Below are 21,673 nucleotides of genomic sequence, written 5' to 3'. Positions count from 1 at the left end.
GCTAACCACTCTGCCACGGACTCCAGTTGTTATTATTATAATTGAAAATATAGTATATATGACTTATCTATAAATAATCAGAAATATATATATCTGCTTCCTATGTCTGAAAGTCTCATTAAAGTAAATTTAGTAAAAATAAATATTTGCGATATCATACAAAAATCGAAAAGATCGAGATTAAGACGACCGCGTTTAGTTGTCGACTTTATATCTCGCCAGCAAAGTTTCCGGGATCGAGATTCGGCCTAGGCATGGGTATTTCTACGAGATTTCCTTCTGCCAAAAGTGGCATAAAAATGACGTAAAATAAAAATACAACACAAATACCGAGAGTCTCGGACATAAGTCTCAGTCTCGTCAAGTCCTACAGGATCTGGTCTCGTTCTCGTCTCGATCTTTACAAGAGAGAAAAATCGAGACAAGAGCGTGACTTGTCTCAGTTTAAATCCCTATCTCAAAGTACAGGGTGTTCATAAAGTCCCGGTACCATTACAAAAAATCTATTCCCTGGCCACCGTGTTCTCCTGATATCACACCCTTGGATTTCTTCTTCTGGGGGTGTGTGTTTACCGCACTCCTGTCCCAGATGTTGCTACTCTTCGAAGAAGAATAACGGAGAGTATCCTAACTGTTACTGGTGATATGCTGGGGCGTGTATGGGCAGAAGTTGATTACCGCCTTGATGTTCTGAGAGCAACTAGAGGGGCACATTGACGTGTATGGCATATAAACGTGGAGAGTTGTAGCTAATTTTGCAATCAACAGCACTGTTCTATAGCATGTAGTTTCAGAGCTTTTTTTGTACTGGTACCGGGACTTTATGAACACCCTGTATATTTCAAACTGTCCTGCAAGAAAATGCAAAATACTTGTTTCGAATGGAGCACGGGAGTGTCATGTATTATTTTCCATTCCATCAATTCGACTTGCTTTTGTTTACAGAAGAACATCTTGCACCATGCACGAATATCCTCCAAGCGAGAAAGATTGTATAAATAAACGCTTCCACAATTTACATCGAACAGGACCAAACAAACCCGCTGCTAAGCACGGATACTTCGATAGATTTAAAACTAAACGAAAGGGCCTTTTGTAAATATCCAAAGCATCAGGTAACTCTGAGAGAAACCGTCACTTTGGTTTGTTCGTAACTTATCTGTACCAGCATCTATTACAATAACTTACATAGAAATAAATATTTGTCTGGATTCTTTTCAATACATGCTGATGGCCAAATATATACGTATTTAGATAGGCCATACACAGAGAAGGTCAAGAGATTTCACCTAACCTCCCCAGGAATATAAAAAGGTGCTGATTGAATGAGTTCCTATTTACTTACTCCCATTCTCTTATTATTTATTTCATTAATACGAGGGTGGGCTGAAAAGTTTTGCCTGTTGATTAATATCTCTGGTTATAGTGAACAGAATTTAATCACATAAAAGACAATGTGTACATTGACATCTTGGCTTCAGTTCAGGAACATCACTTCCCCACATAGTCACCATCCACTTCCATGCACTTCCTCCAACGGCGCACCAGTCCTTCCATGGTGTCACGGTAGAAATCCTTGCCTTCGGAGTGACACCACGATCGCACAGCACGCTGGACGCCCTCATCTGATGAGTAGTGGTTTCCCTTAAGGTGTTCCTTCAGTTTAGGAGAGATGTAGAAGACACAGGGTGCAAGATCAGGGCTGTATGGGGAGTGTGGGAGGACAGTGTATCCAAGCTTCAATATTGCGTCGGTGGTCAACTTGCTGGTGTGGGATCTAGCGTTGTCATGGAGAAGAAGAGAGGCTCCATTCTCAGGCCTGACGCGTCTCAGTCGAGCCTTCAGCTTCTTTAGGGTTTCGATGTAGAGTTCACGGTGGTACCCTTGGGAAGAAACTCTGTGTGAACAACACCATTCACATCGAAAAACAGAGTCAGCATGACATTCCCCACAGATGCACAGACCTTGATTTTTTTTGGAGTGGGAGAACTTTTGTGACGGTACTCCATGGACTGCCTCTTCATCGTTGGGTCATAGTGGTGGGCCCACGATTCGTCGCCTGTGACGATTTTGCACTCCTTCCCCCGTCAAGAATTCGATTACGGCTCTCTGCTTTAACCGTACGTCCATACCAGTTGCCACCTTGGTTGCAACTGCTGATCACGTGGGCAGATGACAACAACTCCCACTACGTGGCGTTGTAGGTAAGGAATGGAGGAACGCTCAGCAAAAGTTCCAAGATCTCTGCATATAAAATAAGAGGGGTATTAATCAACAGGCAAAACTTTTCAGCCCTCCATCGTACTTTCCCTCCAATATTCTATTTACTTTTCTTATTCATACATTTCTCTTTTTTATCCTCTCTCATTTTTCTCGTACCTGATTTCTTCTCTCGAACTTTTTCTTTCCCTCTCTCTCTTCTTATATACAGGATGATTATAAAGTTTCGATCCATTTCTGTGAAAAACAGATATTAGAATCAAACCAATAATGAGAATTGAAAACCTATCACTTAGTAACACATAATCTATCAAAACTTCTACAGATAATGTAAACCCAACCTCAGAATAACACATAATCCATCACAGGTTGCACTGAGCTTTATTCCAAATGACCACCCTGCACGTCCACACAAAACACCCATCAACGCACCGCTGCACGAAACACCTTTTCTAGCATTGTACAGCGGTGCGTCGTTTTTCATAGATTATGTGTTACTAAGTGATAGGTATTTAATTCTCATTATTGGTTTGATTCTAATATCTCTTGTTCACAGAAATGGATCGAAACTTTATAATCAGCCTGTATATATAAAACTTCCTTTCTTATTTTCTTTTCTCTCTCTCTCTCTCTCTCTCTCTCTCACACACACACACACACACACACACACACACACACACACACACACACACACACAGAGCTTATCTTCTTTCATCCCTTCCTTTTCTCTCTCTATCTCTTTCTCTCTTTTCGCAAGTTTATTTTTGTTCCCCTTTCTAACTCTATAATGTCACATCTTTCTCCCTCTCTCGCTTAAAACATTCCTTTTTAAAGATGACCCATAAAGATAACGTCATACTTTTTCAATACATTTGCATTTCACCAAATCTGTTTTTGATTTTGACTCATCAATCCAACTTAGAAAATTTTATGCTGTTACCTTGTTTATCAGAGCTCATTTCGTTTAGTAATTCTTACAAATTCAGTAAATTTGTTTAGAATTGCCGCTTGTTTGTTTGTGGTTACGTTACGAAAAATCTCAACCAATATTTATTGTCTAAATTAAACAAATAAATGTTACTGTATAAGACAGTTGAATTTGAAAAATATTATATATATAGTATAGGAAGGCCAAGACGAAGATGGAGGGACAACGTTGAGATAGACCTAAAGGAAATCCGTAGGGATGGAAAAGAGAATATAGATCTTGCTCAAGATAGGGACAGATGGAAGGCCTGCGTTGCTGCAGCCATGAACCTTCGGGTTTAAGAAGGCTAGAGATTTAGTTAGTTAGTAGCTGATATATATATATATATAGTGTATATCCTGGAAGAAGAAGATACGAGTTAATTTTTTTTGTCAATTTTCGGGGTATCTCCTTCTTCTGCAAAATCAGCTTTTGAAACGTACGTATATCCTTACACACACAAGCATATCCCCGTTCATTGCGTCGTGACACAAAGACTCATGGGTATAAGGACGTAGGCTCCACACATTCTAGATCTCTGTCATTTGTGGTGACTTCGCCCGCCTTTACTTTCAAAGTTGCTCCCAGGTAGCCCATTTTATGAGGCTGGGTGAATCCCAGAGCCACTTGATGCAGAAATATCACCGGATTCTCAGGCGTGGAAATCAGGTGCTCTACCGAACGAACCACCCACCGTGGCTCCATGCAAGTCATTTCCGTTTTTGACCTAAAAATTCACCTCACCTGGCCGAATTATGTAGATATTCATTTCCAACCCTCATTTCGATACCTGTGCCTTCCGCTCTGGATGAACAATGAATGAATTCATCTCCCAGGTGATCCATTCGCAGGTCCCATCTGCAGCGGGTCCTGCGTAAATCGACAGAAATATTTCACCTTGTTTGTTGGTAACACTGGGCCATCGATGGAATAGGGATCGTTAAAGCAGGAGGCGAAATCGGCCAATTCGACCGCAGACTCTGATGGGGGAATGAGAGGAAAAACATTCGACGATCGTTCGGCGTGTGGCCACAAGAGATTGCCTGCATCGAATACACCGAGCATCAGTTAACGAGTTAATGACATCATTTGTTTTCACAGCTCGTTCCCAGAGAGAAAGTGGGAAAAAGTTAAACTTCCAGGAATCTTAACATATTTATTTCAAAGCTCTGAAAATTGTTCAGCCTCAGTTGATATTCCCGCAATTAAGCAATTTTACAGTTTCTTCAAGTTCGGTTAATATTTCCGCGTTAAGTTATTTTACAGTTTCTTCAGCTTTACTTAATTTCCCATGAATATGTTCCTTTACAAATTGTTTTTACAATTTCTTCAGGTTCCACCAATTTCACATGAATATATTGTTTAACAATTTATTCAAATTCGCTCTAAGTAATTTATTTTACAATTTCTTGAAGTTCGATTAATATTCCCGTGTAAATTATTCTACAGTTCCCTCAAGCTCTGTTAATATTCCCGTGTAAGTTATTTTACAGTTCCTTCATATTCTGTTAATATCTGTATTACCGTGTGAATAAGTTATTTTACAGTTCCTTCAAGTTCTGTTAATATTCCCGTCTAAGTTATTTTACAATTCCTTTATATTCTGTTAATATTACCGTGTGAATAAGTTATTTTACAGTTCCTTCAAGCTCTGTTAATATTCCCGTGTAAGTTATTTTACGGTTCCTTCAAGCTCTGTTAATATTCCCGTGTAAATTATTTTAGAGTTCCTTCAAGTTCTGTTAATATTCCCGTGTAAATTATTTTACAGTTCCTTCATATTCTGTTAATATTACCGTGTGAATAAGTTATTTTACAGTTCCTTTAAGCTCTGTTACTATTCCCGTGTAAGTTATTTTACAGTTCCTTCATATTCTGTTATCTGTATTACCGTGTGAATAAGTTATTTTACAGTTCCTTCAAGTTCTGTTAATATTCCCGTGTAAGTTATTTTACAGTTCCTTCATATTCTGTTAATATCTGTATTACCGTGTGAATAAGTTGTTTTACAGTTCCTTCAAGTTCTGTTAATATTCCCGTCTAAGTTATTTTACAATTCCTTTATATTCTGTTAATATTACCGTGTGAATAAGTTATTTTACAGTTCCTTCAAGCTCTGTTAATATTCCCGTGTAAGTTATTTTACGGTTCCTTCAAGCTCTGTTAATATTCCCGTGTAAATTATTTTAGAGTTCCTTCAAGTTCTGTTAATATTCCCGTGTAAATTATTTTACAGTTCCTTCATATTCTTTTAATATTACCGTGTGAATAAGTAATTTTACAGTTCCTTTAAGCTCTGTTAATATTCCCGTGTAAGTTATTTTACAGTTCCTTCAAATTCTGTTAATATTCCGGTGTGCGTAGGTTATTTTACCATTTCTTCAAGTTCGGTCCATATTTCCATGAATACCGAAAAATATTATTGTAGGTTACCTGAATTTGTGGGACGATGGGTTTATATTTCACGGTTGAATAATTGATATTTTCTCAGACCTTTCACGAAACATGTCACACTAAATTTACATTGCTTATTCCCTTTCTTTAGATAACCTTATTTCCACGAAACATTGAATCAGATTTCAAAAATTGCGAATCAAGTAATGCAGGGTTTAAACAAACTTTTGAATTTCGGCGGGGAGGGGTTGAATATATTTTAGGGCTGTAAAGGCACAATTTGCTCTTAATTTACTTATGAAAAGTGCCAGGAACATTTTGGAGGTTGTTACTGGATATTGGGAACATGTTGTGAAAATCAATACTTGTATAAAAAGCTCAGATGTGAAAATTTGATTGTCTTATGATAACATCTTCGTGGGTATGTGAGCACCCACGTGTCAGCGTGGACACAGAGGGTGAGGGTGGAAATTTTCTCGTTAGGACATTCTATTTGCTGTCTCTTCGCCCGTTACGCGTCACCGGACAAGTCAATTCTATCCCCGTGTCTATCGAAATCTTCATCTTCAATCCAAAGAACAAAAACTGGGGGAGGAAAAGGGGCAACGGAAAAAACAAACATAATAAAAAATCTTAAGAACAAGGTCTAACAAAAGATATTTCTCAGAGCCTGGCAGGAAAAAAAAATAACGTGAAATAGACAGAGAAGAAGCAAAGTAGTGGAGAGGATCCTGCAGGAAAGCGAAAGAGACAGATGCCGGAATGAGGACCAAGACAGAAAAGGAAGAAGAAAAAACCTTAAAAGAAAAAGATAAGGCATTATTTGAGACATGAGTGTCACGTGATCACATTTATCACGCGCGATGACAACCTAATATTCGCGATCCCTTAATCTCTGCAGGACCTGTTCCTGCTCTCGCTCGTTTTTCCGGGAAGACAAGAAGTGCGACAGAAGACAAATCAATCCACGGGACTCCTTGCACTGGCATCCGCTGTACCTCACGTTTCGGAAGAGAAATGAAAGCGCAGATGAAATTGGCGCCCAACGTGGGGCCACAGGGCGAGGAGCGGATAAGAGTTCAGTGTAAATTAGTCCACTTGAAATATCGTCATGCAGTACAGGAGGAGGGATCGGAGAAGGAAATCATATCGCTGTTTCTCACGTACATTGCAACCACTTTAACATTAAGCCAGCGAAATGTTACGTTCAACTACTAATTCTCTTCAGACAAGCCGACCTTCACGCTGGAGTGGTTAGCACAGCGCGCTACGACGCCAGGGATTCCGAGTTCGTTGTTGTTGGTTTGGTGTTTTAAGTCCACTTTTTGCACAGTAAGGCTAATCGGGATTGGACCTACAGTTGAAAGTGGGATCCGAACCACTTGTGCCTCCACCAAGTATCGAACACGGGACCCCTTGATTGCAAGGTGACTACGAGGTTCCGAGTTCGAATCCACCCTGGGCATGGGTGTTCCTTGATCGCTCATCCTCATCTTCGCGATTAACTAAAAGTTGCAGAAAAGCGAAGAAATGTAAACAAAACCAATCAAGACCTACAACACAAGGTAAGGTATAAATGGCCAAGTGCGTTTATTACAAAAGTTTACTAAATCGATGCAGGAGGTTTTGGGTTCGAGTGCCTGATTGTTTCTTCGTGTTCGTCATAATTCCACTAACCAGCAATCTAAGAGGGGGGTGAATATGGAAGTCCGCAGGATTTTTTCCAACGGAGGGGCAATCAAGTTATTTTCTTTTCTCAGAGGGGGCAAAGGCGCATATTCTCCCCCCCCCCCATAATCGTGATGCTCCTTCAAAAACACTGCTTCAGTCTGAAGTTATCATGTTCCTTCAACACCCTTATAATAATTAACAAATTACTGTGCCTGAAATGAAATTATGTGTGAAATATATACTTTTTAGGTGGACGTTCATTTTCCAAGGGGGTAAGTGCTCCTTTCCGGACGTCCATGGGAGTGAATTATCTCTCCCTTTAAGTACTCGCTAATTATATATATATATATATATATATATATATATATATATATATATATATATATATATATATATATATGTATTATACATACAGGGTGATTGGTAGTTCGACCTATTCCTGGAAAGGGGTAATACTAGAGCACATTTGCAACAAATTTTACCCTATGCACCGGGGGTCGGAAATGAATGGGTTTCGAGTTATTTCAGTTTGTAGATTTTCGTGACATATTCCGACTTGCGACCAAAAAACTACTAATTGTGAAAAAACTACTACACCCTGGCCACTTAATCGACACGTTGCTAACATCTGACAAATGAGTGACTACTGGGGAAAAAATTCATGCCACAAATCCCCATACCCACAGAAAGATACAGTCATTGGAGCACACGTCATGAAGAAATTTGGAAATAATCGTTTAAATCGAAGAGGATTACTCCAAAAAATTGTCACACACTTAGCGTAAAAACTACGGGAAAAACTTCCTCGTTTCATAAGCTCTCCAAAAAGATACAAATGTTGTCAACTGGCGCACGGGTTGGGGGAAAAATCTGAATAAAAAGCGGACAAGGCGCGTTGTAGACCTCCATCATCTGACAAGAATTCTGTGGACGGACAAATCCAAATTCGACCGCGATGGTATTACGAATTTTCATAAGGGTCATAACCCAAGAAAATCTAAAGAAAGGGCTCCCCAGAGAAAATTCTCACTAAATTAGAATCATCCACAATCATGTGATCGGACCATTCTTTCTGCCACAAAACCTAAACGGCATTACCTACGAAAACTAAGGGAAGAATTGACAACGCTGCTGGAGGATGTGCCGCTCGCCACAAAAAGGGGTATGATTTACCAACATGATGGCTGCCAGCCCACTATTTCCAGGGTGTGCGACAGTGGCTAGACGACAATTATCCCATGCGATGGATTGGTCGAGGCGGCCCGACCCTCTGGCCGGCGAGGAGTCCGGATTTGAAACCATTCGACTTTTACATTTGGGGTCACATGAAAGAGTTAGTCTACAGTATACCAGTGGAATCCCAAGAATAGTTGAGAGAGAGAATTGTGACAGCCGCCCAATACATAAGAGACAGAGTGTCAACGAGTGACTGTGTCTGAAGTACGTGCTTGCGTAAGTAACCGGGAAGGCAATTTGAACAGGATTAGTAGTTTTTGTAACAGTTAATTCTGACAACCTGGAATCATGAGAATGGTAAATAACATTATTATTTCACTCATTTTCGTTCCTTTATCTCTCACAACAGACAACTTCTTTTCACTTTACAAAGAGGTCTACAACGCGCCTTCTCCGCTTTTTATTCAGATTTTTCCCCCAACCCGTGTGCCAGTTGACAACATTTGTATCTTTTTGGAGTGCTTATGAAACGAGGATGTTTTTTCCGTAATTTTTACGCTAAGTGTGTGACAATTTTTTTGAGTAATCCTCTTCGATTTAAACGATAATTTCCAAATTTGTTCATGACGTGTGCTCCAATGACTGTTTCTTTCTGTGGGTATGGGGATTTTGGGCATGAATTTTTTTCCCAGTAGTCACTCATTCGTCAGCTGTTAGCAACGTGTCGATTAAGTGGCCAGGGTGTAGTAGTTTTTTCACAATTAGTAGTTTTTTGGTCGCAAGTCGGAATATGTCACGAAAATCTACAAACTGCAATAACTCGAAACCCATTCATTTCGGACCCCCGGTGCATAGGGTCAAATTTGTTGCAAATGTGCTCTAGTATTACCCCTTTCCAGGAATAGGTCGAATTACCAATCACCCTATATATATATATATATATATATATATATATATATATGTATATACACATTAATATATTTTCATTCATATTATTCTCATAATTGTAATATGCAATATTCGCTGTGGGTAAACCATAAGACCAATATGGATGTTTTCCCTTAGTCTAAAGTATAATAAATACAGAATTGATTTGCATGTATTCTAGCCTAGCTATGCTATCTGCAAAACAAGAAGCCTATGAGGAAAGTGCAGAAAAATCGATTAGAATGAATAAAAAGGTGACAGCGGTTCTGTAGTTAGCAACCTCATTTCTTAGGAGTTTGCAACTTAACTACAAATGGAATGGCACCGTTGCTTCATTGAAGACGCCGAGAACGAAAAAAATGGGTGTGTCGAACTGGACCTAGAGTCTAAAGTGGAAGCCGAACCACTATGTACCTCCACCGAATATCAACCCAGGGACCCTTAGATTACAAGGAGACGACGTTGCCACCACACCATCAGCCCACAGTTTGGCTGAGAAAGACGACATGATAAGAAACCATAGTCAAAGCTGAATCGCTGCACACTCTCTAAAAGTGGATCGCATTGCACTCTGGGAGATTTGTCTGTTGCTTTGTCTGCAGGAATGACAGTGTTTTGGCATACCCATGGGCGTTAGTAACTCCGTCGTCCACCGGGACTCGCCTACGCTATTGGCCAGGGCCCAGGTCGGTTTGAGTTCAATCTTACCGCGACACGAAGCATAACAAATGAGGTCTAAGAGCACGATACGGTGAAAGGAACAATCACGACGTAATTTCTATTTTGGGGTGCCCATTAAGCGTGCGCTTCTTACTAGGATGTGTCCATCACTACCTGAATTTTTTTTCAAATAGTTGTTCCCGATTCCTACTTGCATCGTTGTTAAGGAAATAGAATACTAACATTAACGCCGAGGATAAGGAGAGAAATCTACACAGAAAATCATCGTGGTTTCACACTTACACAGTGGCGGCGATTAGGGGGGAGGGCGAGGGGAAGGCCGTTGCCCCCACTTTTGCCACTTTTGCTCCCGCACTATGCTAACTAAACCTCATAAACAAAGGGAAATAAACTGTCATTGCCCCCACTCCAGTTTTGGCACCTTGCCTCCCCGGTTTTGGAACCCAATCGCCGCTACTGAACACTTATGTATATGGTTAGCCAAATTGTGTACAGGTTTCACGTAATAGTGTAACTATTACGTGTTATCGGCAATTGCAATTTCTATATAGTGTGTTGTGCAGACGATATAGATGGGGCATTCCACCTGAAACTGCCCCTGAACCTCAATTTTTTAAATTAAATGCAATGCGGCAACTTTATCCTATCTTGTGAGTGAACAATCTAAAATTGTCATTTGCATAGAAATTCAAGTATTATTATACAAAATAAAGTTAGAAAGTAGAACATATTCTTTGTTTATTTTAACTTTATGATTTAACTGTTTTGTATTGTGACCCTCGCGTGACAGCAAAACACAATCAATTTCTCCTTTAACTCTTACATTTCCCCCCTCAACTCCACTAGAATATTAAAAGGTCAATTACCTTCTCTCTTTATCTTAAATAATTTATTTGTCATAATTTGACAATTCACAGAAATTAAAATAAATTTCTTATTAAGTAACGAGGCAGTGTTTCCTCTGCACCACCCGAGACACAACATTGTTCACTTACAGATACAAATCTGGGAAAGTATTCTAAGGGTGGTTATGTTTAATCAACAGCGTTAAGTTTCATATTTCATTGCAGAGGAACTGTAAGAAAAATGTTGCTTAACTATCAGTAGAATAGTTACTTTAATATCAAAATTGTAGTCTGTGTATACCAAATTTATAGCAGCGCTAGACAATAAGCATAGGAGCTTGGAAATAGACTCTACGTACATTGGCAAGAAAGGAACCTGCCTACATATTGATCACGTCATTGGCTGAATGTTTTAGACAGAGATGCAAGTGGCTCAAGATTTTGTATGCATTGGCCAAATATCCTTCACGAAATTTTGTTCTCTCCTTATATGGTGGTGATACAAACGAAGCATACGGAGAACTACTGCTTTCTCGACGATCAACTAATGGTGGATTTCGTTCTGTAAGTGGTTCTTGTTTCGTCACGAGCCGGAGAAAAATGCTGTTTAATAAAAAACGCCAGCAGTCGTCGGGTGACGAGAAGTCGCCGAAAGGGTCTTGAGCGCGCGGTGAAGCGGGAAGTGGTTTGCGAGTGTTAAATCGGTCCGTGTAAAGGGATTGGGCTTTCCATCCGAAGACACCATCGATGGACCACCGTGAGGATCATCCTCCTTTTATGGATTCAGTTAATATATTGGTAAAGTGTCATGAACGTGATTTATTCCAGTGTATCAACACACATCTTCTCGCAGCGAAGCAGTTTAGCCGGCGAACGGCCTAACGTAACACATTTCCTACTTGTAACGTCGAAATCACTCTCGGTTTCCTCAACATCAGTTCCTTCTTCGTTTTTAATAAGTGTGTTCAACTTTATAGCAACAACATCGTCTTCACCAGCTACTTTTTCATCTGTTCGAGAACTACAGGTTCTCAACTCGCTGCAGTTTCCTTCGAAATGCAGAGGAAATCCCTAACAACTTAAGGCTCGGCTGGATCTTTGGCATACAAATGGGCGAATTTTTTCAAATTTTCCTCTCCATTCGAAGAACTTCTTGGATATTTCAAAATATGAAACATTACATCAGCTTAGAATTCCTTCTAGAGCATTGACGTGAATCTTCATGTAGTTTTCTTTCATTGTTGTCTATATATTATCAATAGTTTAATACGCTTATGTAATCACAAAACTATTGATAATATATAGACAACAGTGAAACAAAACTACACGAAATTTCACGTCAATGCTCTAGAAGGAATTCTAAGCTGATGTAATGTTTCATATTTTGAAATATCCAAGAAGTTTTTCGAATGGAGAGGAAAATTTGAAAAAAATCGCCCATTTGCATGCCAAAGGTCCAGCCGAGCCTTAACGACCAAAGCTTATTTCAATGTGTATAATACGCATTAACAGCTAGCAGATCCGGTTCAGTCGTCTAGTCTTCTCATCTTCTGATATCCGTGCTCTTCCTACGTGCACATCCCTTCCAGCTCCTTCCTACACCTATGGCCCACAGCATGTTAAATGGAGTCCTATGTTCTGCAACACAACTGAGTTGGTCTTGTTCATATACAAGAGACAACCATCGACGCTTGGTGGAGAGCATAGTGGACTTTCGATCTCGCCACCGAAGTTCCCGGGTTCGAGTCCCGATCTGAACATTAGTGTTTTTGTGAGTGTCCCTTCGTCAATTTCATACAATCATCGCTCATCCTCATCGTCACATTTAGCCAAAAGTAACAGGAAAGCGACGTTAATGACATAAATACAAAACTTAATAGTACATAAATGTTATACGGTCAATTTATATTTCGGTTATTTTACGTCGCTTTTGAACTTTTGAGGTAAATCGTGAAGATATTTTTTTCTCTTATTATTTATTCACAGTGTATTATGTTCAACATAATTGGGAAATGTATCCTGTGCTGAACAAATAAATAATAATAATACTAGCTGGTGGAGAACACAGTTCGATTGGTGGTACAGTCTCGAACACTAGTGGGCTGTAACGAGGGTAGTACAGTCACATATACTTCTGTGTTGTAATTACCTCATTTGCTCTGAAATTGCTACAACTCAGAAGTGTCCGTGACTGTACAACGTAATAGTATCCCTGGCTGCATAATCTATGATTAATGTATGTCTCGTATATGCAGAGTTGCCTTGTTTTAGTAATTTGACGGAGATTACAGAGAATAATTGTAGCAAGGGAAAAAGAACACACAGGTTCCTTCGCAAAATAACCATAGATTGACAGACAGGACTGGTTCGAAATGTCTAATTGAATTACGTTATTTTATGTCGCTTTTCTGCCACTGTTGCTAATCGCGGCAATGAGGATGAGTGATGATATGATGGAATTGATGAAGGGACACCCATAAAGAACACTCAAGTCAGGCCGGGATTCGGACAGAGACACCTGGCGTCGTAGCTAACCACTCCGCCACGGAGGTCGGTAATTGATTCGAAAGTGTACAAAGAAAACTGAAAGTTACTTGTCCCCAAACTTGGAAATCATGATCCTGGTTCCTTTCCTCAAACTGAGTTGCTATCTGAGATGCACACGACCTTCTCGCTACAAAGATGTATTGGATCGGCAAACCTTGTCGACGAGCCACTTCTTTGGATGGAAACTCCCTCTCCGGCTGCCACTCGACTCTTTTGTACTGCACTCACCTGGAAACCGCGATAACGCTCCTCCTTCCTCCTCTCGTACTTCGGTCACCCACTTGCTGCAACCTCCTCCGCCTCCCGGCACTTGGCATGTTCGCAGAACTTCCTCTCGCCAGAGCAGGTAGACAAACAAACACGATCTTCACCACCCCGTGGTGTTCAACAGGTCGTGACGTCATCGCCCCTCTTTCCCCTTTGTCCCCTCTCCCACGCATCCCAAAAAGAACAACACTTCTTTGATGACGTTGCGAGATGCATACGTTATGATCCACCGTCGCATTCTTTTGGTCGTTCAACTCTGCCCGAGGACAGAAGAGGCAGGTGATTCTTTTTATCTGGTAAAGCACTGCCATTGTCTTCATGGACGTTTGGCGAAACTAGCCAAGATGCTGTCAAGCCAGCAGCATTAGAAATGGTCGTTATTCTAGGAAGCTTTTGTGGCACACCAGTTTTGCATCCGTCGAGTACCATTGTTCTCGCATACTCTTGGAGCTTGAGTACACAGATAGACCCATATGACTTTGCCACAGAAACAACGAGGATAGATCCATGCAGATAATGTTGATGTAGCGAAGTAGGAAATTTCTACATGTCATTCCTGCTATCTCGTACAAATTCTCCTAGCTGCCAACCAAAGTTACCAACTTTAGAAAGACCACAACAAAAGAATGACGAGTTGAATTACTTTCTGTGCTAGTGTACTTAACATAATAGGCGTAATTCGGGAGTATATCTTGAGGGAGGGGATCCAAGTTGGTGGATGAAAAGCATGCATTACATGTATGTGTTTGTGCGTGTGTTTGGATATACACTTCTTGAACTTAGTGAAATCACGAAGGGTGTGGGATGGATTACCCAAGAGAACTGAAATTTCAATCCAAGCTCCAACCTTGTTTCCTAGAAATAGCTCTATAATAAAAATAGCTCAAAACTGTTGTCTGTTGTATGCCAAACAAAAACAACATCGTATTCCAACTGCAAAAGAAAAAAGAATGTAGAGGAAACCCTTTGTCAGAGGTGTGCAGGTTGCAAATGAAAATCAAATGAAATTAACAATTGATAACTTAACACCTACATGAAAAGGACAATAGGTCCTTTAGGACCAGTTAATATCAAGTAATTCTTCAACACATAACGGTCGGAAAAATGTACAGCGAGAAAGAAGCAAACCTTAGTATAAAATGCAACTCAACGTTTTGAAGCTGCATCTAGGAGAGATCTGGACATGCAAACTCGTACAAACTCCCCAAACATGTGTCAGCATGTACATGTGAACAGTCGCAGCAGCTGTGATGCGTTGTTTAAGATCGTCCACACTTGTAGGAAGAGGAGGAGCAAAAACCCGCGAGGTCCTTGATGTATCCCCACAAGAAGTACTCAGACGGTGCTAAATCACAAGCACACAGAAAGCCTCTTTTACCTGGCTAGCGGCCATATTGCTCGACTGACACGTGACGCTGACGTCACGAAAACAAACGAATGGAGGTCGTAAACTTGGAAGACTTTCTCTATAAAACATTACTAAATACTTCCTGATAAAACAGTGTTCTATCCATTTCTTTTAGGCTCAACATGTATGTTTTAATTGAACCCATTTCGAAAAAATAAATGTTGGCGTTTATTGGAACAGAATGTAATGGTGATGGGCTCACCTTATCAATAATTAGCTTGAAAGGCTAGTTCTATTCAGCCCAATTAGTGCCGGAGACACAGCATTGCTTATTTTACGGCTAATCACTACGGAAGGTGAATGGTGAATTGATAACACTCGAGAACAACCACAAAGAAACAAGGATAGAATTCTCAACACCGAAATTTTGTGTGCGTCCATTGTGAATCCAACCTGGCACTGTTCGCACCAAAGATGAAAGCACTAACTATTTAACTAAAGGACTAAAGGAACATCATGTTAAGATATCAGCACGAGGAAAGTTGACAAACAAGGATTAAATGAAATGCTAAATGTGTGTTAACATTTCCAAACCAACTTAGCAAGCAACATCATGGGCATCGGGAGGGTGGGGCCGAACGGTTACGTCGACCCCCTCCCCCTGTAAAGCGGCAACATTAAGGTTTAGAAAAGCAGAAGCTTGTTAATTTAGCTAGTATTTGAACAGAATCACCAAAGCAAAAATTTTGTAAAATAGAGGAACCAGGTTATACGTATTTTCATATTCTACTATTTAATCCGAATAATAAATGGTTTCACCACAGCTTCCGAAATTCAAAAAGAAAAGTATAGTTTTTATGTGAGAGGTCGCACAATATAAACTTTGAATAAAATTTCCTCGTAACATTTAAATACTTTTCTTATATACACAGTGGCGACGCTAGGGGGAAGGGTGGACAAGGCCCCTTCGAGTAGAAAACGGCAGTCCTTATGCCCCCAGGGTTTTTAGAAAAATATTTTGACTTTATAGTGACATCACGTGGAGCAATATGTATATTTCGAACTTCTGAGTCATTTGTGTGCGTCCAAATTTGTTCTGCGGTCGCCACTGACATATTAAACATTGATAACGATGGTCTGCACAGGTGTTTTATACTCGGTCAAAATTAAAATTTCATTAGTTCCATCACGTAAGATTTTCTTACCAGCCAATAATCATGAAGTTCAGTATCCTTGTACGCAACTTCAGACATTGGCCGCTAGATGTCTTTGCCTACAAAAGCAATTGAAACACCAACTGTGAAGAGGGAGAGAGAGACATCGACCCCCCTGAATCAGTTGTTAGGAAGTAATGAATAATTTATTTTAGTTCTCTCACTTAATGCTTCAATCTAATTTCATTGATTATCATGCTCTCACTGTTATAATACGTTATCGTTTTAAGAATATTCATTCCTTAGTTCAAATTAAATTTACATGCTCTCTGCAACGATATGCTCTTCTATCGGATGATTTGTTTGTTTGTTACGTCGGATGCTATATGCCAAGAGAAATTTAGCAAAGAAATTGAATATGATTCTCGGTGTAAATTAATATGTACGTAGAACATGAATGAGTAATACGCGTATGTTTTGGGTGATCTCAGAATTCTGTGCATCATATTTGGACACAACAAAAAATAATACACCTTGTTTTATTTACAAGTGGGACAGTAAGGCAAAAAATGGATGTGGATAAGAAGACCTTAACCACTAGGTCAATCGGGGTAAACAGAATTAAAAATTTAAATCATATTGTATTGGAGTTAATGAAGCAACTTGTAATGCAGGCATCAGGAACTCGCTTCCACGTGTGGAGGCCAGAGAGCTTTCCGCCTGCACGTGCCACATGAAGACCAGTAAGCCGTAGAGCAGGAGTGAGGGAACCCCTTCTCAACTCCTGTTCTTTCTGCAATGATTACAATGTCTCACTGCCCTGTTACAAACGATATCAGATTAGAGATTTCCCAATGCACGAACGCGACCGACGAAGCATCTTGCCTCACTTACTCCCACCTTTCCACCCCTCTTACGATGCTACAGTAACGCTGCTCGCTCTGCACACGTGCATACGGGTACGCTCTTTCACAAATATGGCGAGTTGACCAGGCCTGCATTACACAAACTGCTCTCTATGCCAGAAATACTTCGTAAAACTTATCACTGGGTAGGCCTCCGCGATGGCGCAGTGGTTGCGTCGTCGCCTTGTAATCATGGGGTCCCGGGTTCGATGGAGGCAAATAGTGGTTCGCATCCACTTTAAACTGTAGGTCCAGTCCCGATCAGCCTTACTGTGCATAAAGTGGACTTAAAACACCAAATCAATCAATTATCACTGGGTATTCTTATAATATGTGGGTACATTTCCAGCATGTAATTTTGAACACTGTGAAGTCCATCAAAAAAAAAAAAAAAAGCTGGAATTGTTACGTACCACCGTTTGTCCATCTCCTCTTCATCAATATGGCCGACCATTCAACGAACCTTACAATTAGCATGCAAGATTTATGGCAGCCTATATAGCGAGGTACTGCGCAGTTCCGTCCACACGTAGCTATAAGGAAACGTCTGTTATTGCTTCATTAATGTGGTCTTTAACTACCGTGCCTGGAGACCAGTAATGGGCGGCCGGCGGGTGACCCATATCGGCCGCGGAACGGCGATAAATGATCCGAGGGGACATCGAGACCAAAGTGGGTCGTGGTGGACACTGAAGGTCAAGGCTTGTCTTCAAAAGCAGGCCATGCTGTTGTTCTTTGTTTAAGAATTTAGAAGAGGGGAATAGAAAAAAAAAGACGCAATTAGTAAGCAAGTGTTCGCGTGATGGAGACTCAAGGCAGGCGTCGTCCCCAATATGGTCTTTGCCAACATTCCACCGAATGCTAATGTTAGCCGAATGTTGTCCGGAATGGTGAGGCCACATGCGATTTTCACATCCTTAAAGCTGGCTTTTGTTCGTTTAGGTGAAGGAGAGTATGAAAGGAATACATTGGTTTATCTGGAGCTGGAGATAAAAACTCACACTATGACCTCTCATTCACCTAGTACCCCATGAGTTTTGACCTACTCTACAAGCACCTTCCATACCAAAGATGATTCACTATTTACAATCCTTTTCTTTTCAAGCATTTACCTTTCATCGTCATCATCACCGAACTACTCTATAGGCGTGTTTCACCTACGTCACAAACGACTGAATTGTGGCTTCGAGCAGCCATCATGGATGCCAGTTCTTGTAAGCAATCGGAATTCAAGTGGGAGGGCGGGAGATTTGTATCTTGTTTACGATGGTACATTTCGGTCGTTAAAACAGATGCTCACGTTATTTCACGATATTTCCTTGCACACGACAAACAGAATGGCCGCAAACTTGGTGACTGTTCGCATCCTGACGTGACATGCCGGTGGTTCGGAACCTACTTCGAACTTTAGATGCCGTCCAGATTAGCCTATGTACACAGTCAAGTTTACTTAAAACATTTACGAACTTTTTTCATCATCGGAAAGCACTCATGTCAACTTATCTTCCATATATCCTGTAATATATGTGGATATTAATGTTGAAGATACTCTAAACAATTCGACCAGATTATACAACTATTATTCTGGTCTTTAGGTGAACGCGAGTTCTTCGAAGATTCATTACACCATACTTTTTTACGCAAATAAAATATAAAATTGTAGCAAAGATTGACAATGAAGATAAACTGGACGACAGTACTCCGACATGTAAACTGATATTACGCTCTGTCTAGGGAAAATCTGGAGCAAACGAACGAAAATAAGTTCTCTGTGCAAGTAGGACTCGAGAGGGCCCGACCAATGACCGCGTGACAGGTTGAGAAATTACTTGGGGCGAGGGGAACGCACTACAGTTACCAATCGTTTGCGGTAGCGCACACTGCTTTGTCCGGCCCACTCGCTTTCTCTTCTTCTCTACCGTTATGCGCGGTATTGCTCCACATATTTCCGAGACAGTGTGTGTAAACGTGGCAGGTGTCCAAATCAGAAGCTTTGCTTTGCACTACACATGGATTGGTATATTTTACTTCGCTTTCTCCCACCTTTGGCTAATCTAGAAGATGAGAATGAATGATGACATGGTGAAATTGATGAAGGGGCGCTTATAAAGAACACCTATTTGCAGACCGGGATTCGATCTCGGGACCCCTGGCATGGGCGCCTTCCGAAGATATCACTCCTTACACCTCGGTTTACACTATACGACCGAGGAAAGGTCCCTTAACGGTGAGACAGTTACAAGAATGGCATTCTTAAACGTTTACCGGAAACGTGTTTCGAGTTCGTGAAGGAACAATGGACACACCGACAATGGAATAGAACTCGGGGCAACCCCCATTTTCCAGAACGGTACATGGCAGAGACCATAAAGCTTTCCGGGACGTCCCGGAAAGCTTAAGTCATCCGGGAGAAAGTACCGTGGTCCATGTTCGATCTCGTCCGACGGCCGTTACGGAGATCTGCCACGATCTCCGGTTACAGCTTCCCTCGGAACACATTCGGCGTCCCTCACGACGCCCACACCCACGCGCCGCCGTCCCCTCAACTTTCCCCACGAGCCTCGGGGTCGGCTGAATCATGTGTCACCGCAGAAAGGAACCGCAATTGTCCCCGCAGTAGCTCATTGGAGACTGGTCGTCTGGGCAGGGTTTCCAACTGCGAAGGCTTTGAAAAAAAGAGAGGGAACAAAATTTCACGCAGAAGAGCACAACAGTGTTCACAGCGTGGATGGTTACCAGCCCTTTTATGGAGCCTGAGCATTTAGGGATGCTATCGGCACAAAACCGAGACCACGCCCTTCGAGACTGTGGAGACGAGACCGAGAATGAGACGAGGCGGAAAATTAGTGTCCGTCTGCTTCTAGACGTTGATATGATATGGAAAAATTTACCTAAGTGCGAGTTCCTTTGGCCCCTTCCTAGTTATGGGCCTCTCGGGGATCTATGGAGGAGTAGTTGGTTAGTGCATCGGAGTTTTAGTAAAACCACACGTCCGTTGCAGCATCGGCATAAAAGAAATGTTCCCCTTAAGACGAGAGAAGAGGTGCTCTTTCGAAATGTAGTGATAGAATAAGTACGCGTAATAGGTAAAAAGATGGACGGATAATGTTCAATTAAGTTTGCATGCTAATAATAATGAACCACTGTCACTAATATTCAGGGAAATGTTGCCACTCATTGACAGGTATGCAAGTGTTAAATATTTACTGTTACTCATCTTCAGTGTTTCTTGAAGTTTTCCCTTCCCATCTTTAATTCTTCCTGAACTTTTCACTTCTACATCTTTAGTGCTTCCTGAAGTATTCACTTTCCACCTTTAATTTTTCCTCAAGTATTCACTTTCCATCTCTAATTCTTCCTGAAATTTTCACTTTCAATCTCTAATTCTTCCTTAAGTTTTCAATTTCCACCTTTAATTTTTCTTGAAGTATTCACTTTCCACCTTTAATCTTTCCTGAAGTATTCACTTCCCATCTCTAATTCTTCCTGAAATTTTCACATTCCACCTTTAATTCTTCCTGAAGCCTTCAATTTCCATCTTTAAATCTGTCTGAAGTTTTCACTTTTCATACCTAATTTCTTTAATTCTTCCTGAAGTTTTCACTTTCCACCTTTAATCTTTCCTGAAGTTTTCACTTTCCATCATGAATTCTTCCTGAAGTTTTCAATTTTTCCTGAAGTATTCACTTTCCACCTTTAATTTTTCCTGAAGTATTCACTTTCCATCTCTAATTCTTCCTGAAATTTTCACTTCCAATCTTTAAATCTGTCTGAAGTTTTCACTTTTCATACCTAATTTCTTTAATTCTTCCTGAAGTTTTCACATTCCATCTTTAATTCTTCCTGAAGTTTTCACTTTCCATCTAATTCTTCCTGAAGTTTTCACTTTCCACCTTTAATCTTTCCTGAAGTTTTCACTTTCCATCATGAATTCTTCCTGAAGTTTTCAATTTTTCCTGAAGTATTCACTTTCCACCTTTAATTTTTCCTCAAGTATTCACTTTCCATCTCTAATTCTTCCTGAAATTTTCACTTCCAATCTTTAAATCTTCCTGAAGTTTTCACTTTTCATATCTAATTTCTTTAATTCTTCCTGAAGTTTTAAATTCCCTTTTCTTAGCACTTTTAAAGTTTCACTTCCCCATTTTTGATGCCATTTGAAGTTCTCACATGATGTCTTTAGAAGTTTACATTTCCCCATTTTTATAATTTTAAGTCTGTATTTCCCATTTTTAGTGTTTGCTGATGTTAATATTCCCTCATTTGTGGTGCCCTCATTCATTGTCTTGAATGACTATTCCAACTTTCTTAGTACTTATCTAATTAAATATTAAGGATGTAATTAACGTTCACTGCCCACACAGTCAACACATTTTGAGAAGACACGTTTCTGAAATCTCGACAAGTTTGCAACCCTGAATTCAGTTAGGATAAAACCGTGAACAAGACGTGCCGTGGACCACAAAATCTGAAGTTGTTATCTCGATGAGTCGCTCTGTAGTTCTCACGTCTTAGGTCCCCACACCCTTAACTTCTACTTCTTGGGACTCCCTCAGCCCCCCCGCCCCCTT

The 21,673-nt window shown here is 40.5% G+C and overlaps 1 protein-coding gene across 4 annotated transcripts in view; it reads right to left on the bottom strand.

Moving 5' to 3' along the window:
• Scgdelta (sarcoglycan delta) overlaps nucleotides 1-21,673 on the bottom strand; it is an 810,958-nt gene that overhangs the window by 90,306 nt on the left and 698,979 nt on the right. The window contains exon 1 of one of the 4 annotated variants that reach the window (XM_083120142.1): nucleotides 13,657-13,727. The exons of the other annotated variants lie outside the window; for them this stretch is intronic. The gene's annotated coding sequence lies outside the window, so the exon portion shown is untranslated. Of the gene's footprint in view, nucleotides 1-13,656; nucleotides 13,728-21,673 lie in introns of those variants that run through there. 4 annotated transcript variants of the gene reach the window in all.

This window comes from Lepisma saccharinum, chromosome 3, assembly GCF_977018435.1.
Source record: "Lepisma saccharinum chromosome 3, izLepSacc3.1, whole genome shotgun sequence".
NCBI lineage: Eukaryota > Metazoa > Arthropoda > Insecta > Zygentoma > Lepismatidae > Lepisma > Lepisma saccharinum.
This window is presented reverse-complemented; position numbering and strand designations above follow the sequence as displayed.